Consider the following 12,217-nt stretch of genomic DNA (forward strand, 5'->3'; position numbering starts at 1 on the left):
TTAATTCGCCCTCTGTGTACCCGAACAGGCGCCGGAGTAACTTCATTGCAGTGTTAATGTAAGCCTATTTGTGACACTAATAAAGATTATTATTATTATTAGACAAGGCCCTCCCCGATCATTTACTTGTATTGCTATGCAGCCGCAATCCCATTTCTGCAGCCCTTCTTCCCAATTCTTTTCCTTTCAGCATTGTTCCCTGGAAAACATTCTCTCCCACTTACAACTGAACTTTCAAATCCCAAACTGTCCAACCTTTGGCACTAATTTCATCATGACAGACATCTCAATGAAGGTCAGCATTGCTTCCTCAAAATGGGCCCGAAGTAGGATAACAAACAAATTTAAAAGTGACATAATGAAAAACAGATTACGTCTACAAATCCTGACGTTAGGTACAAACATGCAGACCTGCAGAGGTAAAAGATAACCTGAAACATGGTTTTCATTGCTCTAACAGACTGGCAAAGAAACTAATTAGAAAATCAATACAGTCTTGAAACTGAGAATTAGCCCAAGATAACAAATATTTGGAACAATTACATTGTCAATGTATCTACAAGGGAAGACATAAGCAAACACCCTCCCACATAAAAAGTACCAAGACACAATCCAAAATATGAATAGAAATTAGATTGAAGTCCTGACAAACTGAGAGAACTTGAAAATAATCCCCAGGTTTACATGCTAATTATCACAGACAGTTCAGACAGACTAGTGGAGAGATTGTCACAATACTGCCATCATTAGGTGAGAGTCCATAGAGTTGTAGAGCCAAATAGTACATAAGACCACAAGACTATAAGACATAGGAGCAGAATTAGGCCACTTGGCCCATCGGGTCTGCTCCGCCATTCAATCATGACTGATATTTTCTCATCCCCATTCTCCTGCCTTCGCCCCATAACCCCTGATCCCCTTATTACTCAAGAACCTATCTATCTCTGTCTTAAAGACACTCAGTGAATTGGCCTCCACAGCCTTCTGCGGCAAAGAGTTCCACAGATTCACCACCTTCTGGCTGAAACAATTCCTCCTCATCTCTGTTTTAAAGGATCATCCCTTTAATCTGAGATGGTGTCCTCTGGTTCTAGTTTTTCCTGCAAGTGGAAACATCCTCTCCACGTCCGCTCTATCCCGGTCTCGCAGTATCTTGTACGTTTCAATAAGATCCCCTCTCATCCTTCTAAACTCCAACGAGTACAGACCCAGAGTCCTCAAACGTTCCTCATACGACAAGTTCTCCATTCCAGGGATCATTCTTGTGAACCTCCTCTGGACCCTTTCCAAGGCCAGCACATCCTTCCTTAGATATGGGGCCCAAAACTGCTCACAATACTCCAAATGGGGTCTGACCAGAAGTACATCCCTGGTCTTATATTCTAGCCCTCTTGACATGAATGCTAACATTGCATTTGCCTTCTTAACTGCCGACTGAACCTGTACATTAAGCTTAAGAGAATCGTGAACAAGAACTCCCAAGTCCCTTTGTGCTTCTGCTTTCTGAAGCATTTCCCCATTTAGAAAATAGTCTATGCCACCATTTCTCCTTCCAAAGTGCATAACCTCACACTTTTCCAGTTGTATTTCATCTGCCACTTCTTTGCTCACTCTCCTAGCCTGTCCAAATCCTTCTGTAGCCCTCTTGCTTCCTCAATACTACCTGTCCCTCTACAGATCTTTGTATCATCTGCAAACTTAGCAACAGTGCCTTCAGTACCTTCTTCCAGATCATTAATGTATATTGTAAGAAGTTGTGGTCCCAGCCCCAGTACAGAAGAGGGTCTTAGGCCCGTCGAGTCTGCACCGACAAAACAACACTAAATCTTTACTAATCCTACTTTCCAGCTCTTGGCCTATAGCCTTGAATGACAATTCAAGTGTGTCATGATATTCAGGTAAACATCATGGTACAAACATACATACATACTGATGGGCAGATCAACGGACCAATCAACACACACACAACACCACAGCCAATCACAGGCAAGAGCATACACAGTACAAAACAGGGAACACGACACTTCCCGGGCATTCCAGCAGGAGACAGCTCAGGGCACAGGGCTCACAGCAAGCCACTCAGACATCCACTATGTGCTGAGTGCCACTACAAGATAGTATTAGGAATAGGTCCACAGATTCTAGGGTTAAGATCGAACCTCAGTAACCAGTTTACCACTGTAAATAAATGTTAGTAATAAAACTGAGTTGTACCATTCGCAACCGTGTTGGTTCGTCTGTGTAGCAGAGTACCCAACACATCATAGTACCAGGAGTAACTGTGGGACCTACCTACGAATCCTCCGGAATCTGCCATCCTGCGCCATGGACACCGTCAGCACACCGCAGCCGCTACAAGTCGCTGGAAACCTCGGTGTCAATTGGAAGCTGTTCAAACAGCGCTTCCAGCTCTTCCTGGAAGCCAACGAAAAGGAGAGCGCTTCGGACACCAGAAAAATCGCCATCCTCCTCTCCACGGCAGGTCAACACGCCATCCATGTCTACAACTCCCTGGTGTTCGCGGAAGGTGAGGACAAGACCAAGTACAAGACGGTCCTTCTCAAACTCGACCAACACTTCAACGTCGAGGTCAACGAGAGTTTCAAGAGGTATCTCTTCCAACAGCGCCTGCAGGGTAAGGATGAGCCCTTTCAATCCTTCCTTACGCAACTCCGCATCCTCGCGCAGTCCTGCGGTTACGATGTTGAATCCCAAATTTCTTTATCCGTCAGTCTGGCCTCAATAAAAGTCGAGATGGATTTGCAAGTATAACAGAAGTTATTTTATTCAGCTTGCAAGCTACCTAGTCCACAGTGATACAGATAACATGTTGCTTTCTGCAGCCCCGGGAACTAAGTGAAGGACCCAGACGAAGAGATCAGTACTCATACATTCAAATGGCATCAAGTTTCACATACTCGACACCCATAGGTCATCCTATGTCCCTCCTGACTTGTTTGATCTATTCTGATTGGCTCACTTCCAATCCCTTTCTCCGGCCCCTATCAATGCAGCATCACTCTCATAGACACACCGCTTCCTGCTTTTTCCATGCGGCCTAAAATCCTTTGTCTCTACTTGCCAGAATCAAAGTGGCTTATTTCTACATTACATTAACTAATATCTCTAAAGTAACTATTTTATATCACATTCGTCATTCCCTCCTTTTATCATTCCATGATAACCGAACTATCCAATCCATAGCTACGGTTCCTCATCTAAAAAGATCCGTCGCTGCATTTCCAATTCCTGTCTTAGCTCCCTCATGGATTTTAACAGTTAAATTTTTTGGGGGCGGTGATCTGATCCAGTGCACTCCGCATTCTACCCATCACACATTTAAGGATGGCCAGGCCCACAAAGATGCAGCCGATAGCTACCACTAGATACATGTCCATATTTATCAACCAGTCCTTCCAACCTCCAAATCCCCAGTTACCCCAAGAGCCAGGATCCTGCATCCCATCCAAGTGATCCCGTATGCGATCCATAAATTTAGTGATGTTAGCGGTCAAGTCCTGAACTCCCATGATACACTTGCCCTGCACTATGGCGCATACCCCACCCTCATGGGCCAGAAGATAGTCAAGAGCATACCGGTTCTGCATTGCAAACAACCGTAGCTGAGACGACTCCTTGGTTATTGCCCCGGGGGCTCCCAAGATTTCATTTCCCAAGATGGTAAGGCCGCAAATAAAATAATTCCGATCACTGACAGCCAAGGAACCCCCCACACCTCCCAGTGTCAATACGCTCAGAATGCCCCACCCGGCTGAGTGGCCCCGGTTGGGTGCAAGAACCTGAGGTTTTTTCCAGTTCTCGCAAAATTCAGCAGAGACTGCCCGGCGTGCTAACTGATTATGCAGGTTCCACGCCGAAGGGCAGGGGACTGTGGTAGGGACTAGAGTCCCTATAGCAATTCGGCGGGGAAATGGGGTTGACAAAACGTTGGTCGCTGTACCATTAAATAAAAAGTAGTATCCTTGCTCCGTGTGCAGGCTAGCATCACAATCAGCATATCGGTTGCGTAAGAACCCCCCAGTAGCCCAGTTTATCCAACTTTGAAATGCCCATTCGGGCCGCCCAGCAATGCGGAAAGCCCTAGTTCCAACAGTGATATGAGAGACATTCGCCCAGCCACAAAGGAGCTGGAGGCCGGCGTTCAATGGAATGCAAGTGGTGTTGTAACAAACGCATTGGCCAGACGCCTGGGTGATATGGCACCTCCTGTCCGTACAGGTGGGAAACAGACATGTTATATTTGTGTCCACCTCTACCAGCAAACCGCCATATCCTTCACTACTGAAGCAATTCTCGTACGACCTGGAATCCCTATTGGGAGTGAAGTGGCTAGGTATGTACGCCCTCCACCGTCGCAGCCTATCGTACTGTGAATGGGAATTATCCCGAGGAAGGGGAAGGCAAATAGCCGGTGGTGCTGAACCCGGATCGTAAGGAAGAGTGACCTGCTCGGGCAGTGGCTCGGAATGCTGACAATGAACCACCGCTTGGGGAGTGCCCCAAAGCGGTGAAACAGAAAATAACCTAGACACCGCTGCGGGGTTTGGGTAGCAGACAACCCGTCCCTGGCCATACAAGCGGTGGTAAATCTGGTAGAAGAGATTCATACTACCCGGGTTTTCCTCAGTTTGGCCTTTAATTAACTTAAGTGTATCTCCCGGTAACCTACGTTCTAGCTGTACTTCCCTTCTCATACACCCCGTCCTCTCTCTAGTCCCTTTCACTTTCTCATAGCCTCTTCCTACATTCTTCTGACAGCCTGATTTTACCTTTATTGTACTACTCTTAACACATCCAAAATCAAACTTACATGTATTCCAAAAACAAGGCAATGTCCATATAATGTTCCCTTCCCATCGCCGGGACCGGTGCAACTGCTTCATGACTCCTGCATTCTCCTTAACTTTGATGACCTTCCATGAGTCGATACCATGCCCTCGTATATGGGGGCAGCGAAGAACATCACCTTTGCATAGGTGATGTATCCTTGTAGATTGGTTGGGGCTACACAGATACATAATATTCCCCTTTTCCATGTCCATCGCCAATAACACGCCAAGCGAAGTGAGGCCAAATATCAGACAGACGATGCGTAGCCACTCCATCATGCTCCACACCTGTAAAATAGCACTGGAGAAGGGAGGCAGGTTAGTATCCGACCTTTTACAGTAGTGGAGATGGACTCAATTTACAGTGATGTAGGTGGACCCAAGCACTTCGCCCCTCCACTTTAACTGCTGTGGGGGTGGTAAGGAGAACTTGGAAGGGCCCGTCCCATCGCGGCTCCGACCCCTTCCTAGTCCAATTTTTGACCATGACATAACTACCGGGCTGGACTGAAAGTGAGCTAGGTACTGGGGGCAATGGCTGGTGAGCCGCGCGGACCTGGCCATGGAGTTCCTTGAGCACTTGCGTGAGGGCTAGAACATAGGTGGTCATCTCTTCAGTCATCTGATGAAACTGAACCAGTCTGGGAACCTGCAGGCTCCAGGGAGTTCTAAGAGGCCTGCCATAAAGAATCTCGGCGGGAGAGAGCCGGGCCGGTCCCGCAGGTGTAACCCGCAGCTGGAAGAGGGCAACGGGGAGCAAGTTAAGCCATGTCAGTCCCGTGTCTGCTCTTAATTTAGCCAATTTAGTTTTGAGGGTCTGATTGTGTCTCTCAACCAACCCGGCTGCCTGCGGTCTGTAATCACAGTGTAACTGCTGGCGTATGCCCAACTGGGAGCAAAACTCCTTGTTAATTTGTCCAATAAAATGAGGCCCATTATCAGAACTTAACTGAGCTGGTATACCGTACCGGGGAATGATTTCCCTCATCAAGACTTTAACCACAGTAGCAGCTTTATTATCGATAGTCGGATACGCCTCGACCCATCTGCTGAACACATCCACAATGACCAAAACATATTTATAACATTGACACCTTTCCAACTCAATGTAATCCATTTGGAGCGTCTCAAAGGGACCACTGGGCAACGGGGTTTGCCCCTTCCCACAAGGGATACCTTTTCCGGTGTTATATTGCTGACAAATCAAACACCGATTACTGATACTTTGGGCCAACCCCTGCATTTTAGGGTGCCACCAAGTGTCCAGCAACAAATCACTAGTCCCTCGAGCCCCACAATGAGTTGCAAAGTGTACACATTCAATGACCCATAAAGCCAGCACATCAGACATACAAGTCTGATGTGCAGGAGTGGTCCATAAAGAGGAAACAGAATCATATGTACAACCTAACCGTTTCCACATTTGTTTATCACTCTCAGGAGCGTCCTCCTGTAATCTTATGACGTCTTGGATGGTTGGCATTGACTTGTCAGAAGCAGACATATTTATAGTAGATCGTTTAGTCTGACTTAACATCTTAGGCACCATCACTTGCTGAATTTGCGCGGCTGTGCGCGCTGCACAATCTGCTCGTTCATTACCAACGTCAACTGGGGTTGTACCATTCGTGTGGGCAGCGCATTTAATAACGGAAATCTGCGCGGGCATAAGAAGGGCCTGCAGTAAGTCATTAACTAAACCCCGGTTGGATATTTCTGTGCCTGCCGAGGTAAGGAATCCCCTATTCTTCCAGAGTTGTCCGAAGTCATGAACTACCCCGAAAGCATATCGGGAGTCAGTGTAGATATTTACCCGGCGATCTCCCCCAAGTATACATGCACGGGTGAGGGCAAAAAGTTTGGCTTGTTGTGCTGAGTAAGGGGTCTGGAAAGCTGCCGCTTCTAGAATCAGACCATCCTGATCTATGATTGCATAACCGGACAGTCTCCGGCCAGTGGGGCTTACTAATGCACTGCCATCAACATACATAATCATGTCAGGTTGTTCTAACGGAATATCGCTCAGATCGTCCCTTATTGTTGTAGTTTCCTGAATCAAGGCTAAACAGTCGTGACCAGGCGCGTCCTCATTGACAGGGGGACCGCTAAGAAAACAGGCTGGATTGATAGTGGTACAGTATTTAAATGTCAGACGTGGATTGTTCAAAAGGTATATCTCATACCTATTCTGACGAGCTGCGGTAAGATGCTGAGTCTGCAGTTGCCCCAATAGTGCGATTACCGAGTGGGAGCTATACACCGTAATATCCTGTTGGAGAGTGATGTTGGCAGCAGCCTGCAAACTATTGTATATCGCTGCCAAGATCTGGGTGCAAACAGGGTGGCCCAACGCCACTGGGTCGAGTTTGGAAGAGTAATATGCTACGGGCCGGTGCTTGTCCCCATGTTGCTGGGTGAGTACCGCTGTTGAACATCCTTCCAGAACAGTACAGTATATCTGGAATGGTCGGTCGTATAGGGGCCTACCGAGGGCCGGTGCTTGTAGCAAGGCCTGCTTCAGGCAATGGAAGGCCTCGAGTGCCTCGGTGGTGAGAATAAAGTTTCCCTCTTTACTAGTGTAAGGCGTCAGCAGCTTTGTATAGACAGCGATGTTTGGTATCCACTGCCGACAATAATTCATCATACCCAGCCAATGACGAACCTCCTTGGCTATTGTAGGGGCGGGGAATTGGCATATTGGTTCAATCCTACTGGGTTCGAGACTTCTTTCTGTGGCTGTAAGTAAAACTCCTAAGAACTTAACTTTTCTCTGAGCCACCAAGACCTTTGCTTGTGAAACAACATAACCCAACGAGGATAGGTGGTTCAATAATTGGATCACATCATCCCTATTACTGGGCTCGTCAGGACTTGCCACCAATATGTCATCTACATACTGCACCAGAGTGGAACCATGCTCCAATGTCAAGGCCTGGAGTTGGGTCTGCAGACATCTGGAGAAGAGTGTAGGTGAATTGATGAACCCCTGCTGTCCATTGTAAGTGAAGGCAAACAAATATTGACTTTCAGTCGCAAGTGGGAGGGCAAAGAAGGCGTGCTGAAGGTCAATTACGGCGAAGACCCGGGCTTGAGCTGGAATTTGAGCCAGTATGTGGGCAGGGTTAGGGACGAGAGCATGTAACGGCTGTGCGATGGCATTAATTGAACGTAAATCCTGTACTAATCGGTACTGGTCTGGTTTGGCTGGTTTAGGCACAGCAAGTATGGGGGTGTTACATTCTGATTGGCAAGGGACCAAAATACCCTGTTTCAACAGCTCTTGAATTAATTTATCTATTGATGGAGCAGCTTGAGATTTCAGGGGGTATTGTCGAATGGAAGGTAGCTTTACATGATCCTTAATCATCACCTTAATAGGTGTAACATTTGTCTTTCCCACTTGTGATGGGTATTCCGCCCAGACCTGTGGATTGACATATTCCAACACATCATGTCCCCTGTGATGCTGCTGTCGAGTGTTAATCGTTTCAGGGACCTCAAAATATTTTATGGTAGTGCCGTCCGGCATGACTTGAAGTGCGTAGTCTGTTGGATCCGAATGATCCACTGCCCTCCTGACCATTCGCCCCATATCCCTGGCACGGTACTGGTCATGGACCTGACGTGTAATATGAGGGCTTACCGAAGCTGACTGTGGCCATAAATGTGGTGATATTGTAACAAAATCGGCTGTACCTTCTTTTCCCGTGACTGTGGCTGTAACCTTGACTGGCCATTCCGTCTCAAGTAATGGCCGGTATTTGTCCTCCAACTCCCTGTTTCGTCCAGTTCTGTCATAGGCCAGGGTAACGTGATGCAGTGACTGTTCAATGTCTAACGTCCACCACTGGGGGGTGATAGAAATATAGCACTGTTGTCTCATCCTCCATGATGTAACCGTTACCCCCTCATCTCCGCATTCTAGCTGTAGCTGGAAGATACACAGTAAATCTCGGGCCAACAAGTTACAGTCCAATCCAGTAGTCACTACAAACTGATGCTCTGCAGACTTATTCTCGTAAGTGACTGTCACAGGTTCAGAAATAGGATACTCACACACCTGTCCTTGGAACCCTGACAATTGCTGCGTGTGGTCGGATAATGGTAATTTAAGTGCTGATTGCATAGAAGACATGGCTGCCCCGGTGTCGATTACAAATGAGTGATGTTGATCTCCTATCTGCAGAGAGATAATAGGTTCCCTGTCCGATTGGAGAGTCCTTATGGCTAAATTAGCTAGTCAATCCTGTGTTGGGAAAGGGTATTCCTGGGAGAAGTCAGTGTATCTCGTCTGTCCTCCCCTTGGTGGGTACCCTCTCCTTTGGGTCGGATAATCTCCTTCTACTGCCTGTCTTTTAAAGGGGCATTCCTGTTGCCAGCGATCTACACGGCCGCAATTAAAACATGCATTGCTCCCTCTATTTCTGCCCCGTCCTCTTCTTCCAGTAGACCAATGGCCCCTCAGAGGGGGCTGCGGTTGTAGAGCTGTTGATTCGTTCGGTGGGCCATAAAAAGGGGGTGAGGGTCCCTTTGGGTGGGTTTGGTATCCTCCTCTTCGCTGATCCACCCACCCAAAGTCACTATATTGGGGCTCCTGCTGGTAAACTACCATTTCTGCCGCTTGTTGGGATCGCCAATCATCCTTTTTCATTACATACTCAGTCTTAACCTTTGTAACTGAGCCTCCTTCTTGGCCTACACCCTCCTTCCAATAAAATCTGACTGCCCTTGCCATCTGGGAAGGGTCGTTCTCTGTCCAATTCATGTTATTACATTTCACAGCAGTAACCACAGAAGGTGGTAGGCAATGCATTAACATAGCACAGTATTGAGGGGAATTCTGACCATTTTGATACAGCAAATCGCCTGACTGCCCCCGGTAGATTTCATTAAAACGCTCCAGAAATTCCTCTGGCTCTTCAGTCTTCTTAGGTTTTAGGTCTAAGATAACAGAAAGATTTATGGGCCTTTGAAATGTGCTATTCAACGCATTCAAGATCTGTGTCCTTCTATCGTCGTCTAACGCAAAGGCCTGCTGAAGTGCGGCATGACTAGCATAATTCAGGTGGTTAAGATAATTGCGGTACTCTGCTGGGGTTAAAATCTGCTGGACTAGGGCCCAGAGGTCCCTTGAATCAGCTTGATAAATTGAGATGGTAGTTCTCAAGGAATCCACGAAGGCAGCAGGAGATTTTCTTCTATCTGGGATTGTAGCCATAATAGCCATCATCTCACTGGGTGTCCATGGGAAGTAAACGTCTATCGTAGGGTTCGCTCCCGCAGTCACTGCGTCGGGATTTCGCATCTTCCTAATCGGTAACTGTCTCCGAATGTCACCAGGGGGCACTCTAGCTATTTCCCCTGGTTGTTCCAAGACTTCAACGTCTCTCCCTGTCACTAGGGGGAGTTCTTTCTCTTCAAAAGAAGTTGTTTCAGCTTCCTTTGTTCCCGAATCTTGTGGTTTCTCCTTAGTTTGGAGAGACTTAGGTGATATGCTTAATTGTTTCTGGTGAGGGTCAAGCCCCTCTCTCGCTGTCCGAGATCTTGTCCTAGAGCTAACTGGGCTTGTGGGACAGAGTTCCTTTTGCTCTTCTGGTCGTGAAGTTGGTAAATCAGGACCCACACTATCACCCACACTATCATCCAAAAGGGCTTGAGTTTCTGGCATATTTGGAATCTGGGGAGCAATAACTGGGTATATATTATTGTACTCTGGTGGTTCTGGAATAAGCGCAGACCATGCTATGGGTGCAGACGGAACTTTTACTGACTTTTCCAAATTATTGAATTTTTCTTTTTCTGTCAATTCAAGGCCAGCCATTGAACTACGTAGCTCATCTCTTGTTTGACCCGCGTCTTTCCTGTCTCTACTTGCTCTTTTTTTTAAATGCACATTCCTTTTTCAAGATCTGTAATGTTTTTAGGTTACCCTGTTCACTAATTGGAATCCCCATTTTAAGGGCATTGTCCTGCCAGCTAGACAACATAATCTTATCTCTTTCCTCTTGACAATATTGCCTCCATAATCCAATTAATTCTTTAGCTTTTATACTTTGATTTTTTCTCCAAATTTGTCCCTGGATTTTCTTAACCATTTCTAGGTCTTTGGTGCCCCCTAGTGGCCATTCATCTCCCATTTTAGTTCTTAACTGTGCTGACAATTTTCTAAAATCCTTCGCTTTGTCCGGATACTTATCACATAATATTTGCAGTGGCATGCCTGGATCATTTGTGCTATCCAAGGAATTCCCCATAATCTCAACTAGTCCTCGGAACTGCGTTTTTCGCCACTACAGTCCAAGGAGAAAATTTTAGCTTAATCAACTATATTTTTAACACACACACACACATAGAGGTGAACCATTTTCAATTTCAAATGTTGCATCGACCTCCCATAACGTAACCCAACCGAATTAACTCACAAATGAAGTTGAACCATTTATAGTTTTAAATGTCTCATCAACAACATAGCCTACCCCAGCCGAATTAACTCACAAATGAAGTTGAACTATTTATAGTTTTAAATGTCTCATCAACAACATAGCCTACCCCAGCCGAATTAACAATATGAAATCCCATCAATTAAAATGCTAATCCCCAGACTGACCTGTGATTTCGTCGAGGCGGTCTTTCTGTGCCAACCGCGAGTGACCAGACTAATCAGATGATAAGAAGAGGGGAACAATCAATGCGCGGTCATTTTCCAGTTCTACATTGAGGGCCCTCGTTCCCCATCCTCCTGTTCATAATCAGTCTAATTCTGATTTCGCAGTTGGACCAGGATCGCCCTGAGAAATCCCGGTTTTCGGCACCAAATGTTGAATCCCAAATTTCTTTATCCGTCAGTCTGGCCTCAATAAAAGTCGAGATGGATTTGCAAGTATAACAGAAGTTATTTTATTCAGCTTGCAAGCTACCTAGTCCACAGTGATACAGATAACATGTTGCTTTCTGCAGCCCCGGGAACTAAGTGAAGGTCCCAGACAAAGAGATCAGTACTCATACATTCAAATGGCATCAAGTTTCACATACTCGACACCCATAGGTCATCCTATGTCCCTCCTGACTTGTTTGATCTATTCTGATTGGCTCACTTCCAATCCCTTTCTCCCGCCCCTATCAATGCAGCATCACTCTCATAGACACACCTCTTCCTGCTTTTTCCATGCGATCTAAAATCCTTTGTCTCTACTTGCCAGAATCAAAGTGGCTTATTTCTACATTACATTACCTAATATCTCTAAAGTAACTATTTTATATCACATTCGTCAACGACACCACCTCCGATTCAATGATTCGGGATCAGATTGTTTTTGGGGTATCCTCAGGCACCCTACACCAGCAGCTATTAAAAATTAAAGGCCTCA

The sequence above is a fragment of the Scyliorhinus torazame genome, chromosome 1 (genome assembly GCF_047496885.1).
Source record: "Scyliorhinus torazame isolate Kashiwa2021f chromosome 1, sScyTor2.1, whole genome shotgun sequence".
NCBI classification, from domain to species: Eukaryota; Metazoa; Chordata; class Chondrichthyes; order Carcharhiniformes; family Scyliorhinidae; genus Scyliorhinus; species Scyliorhinus torazame.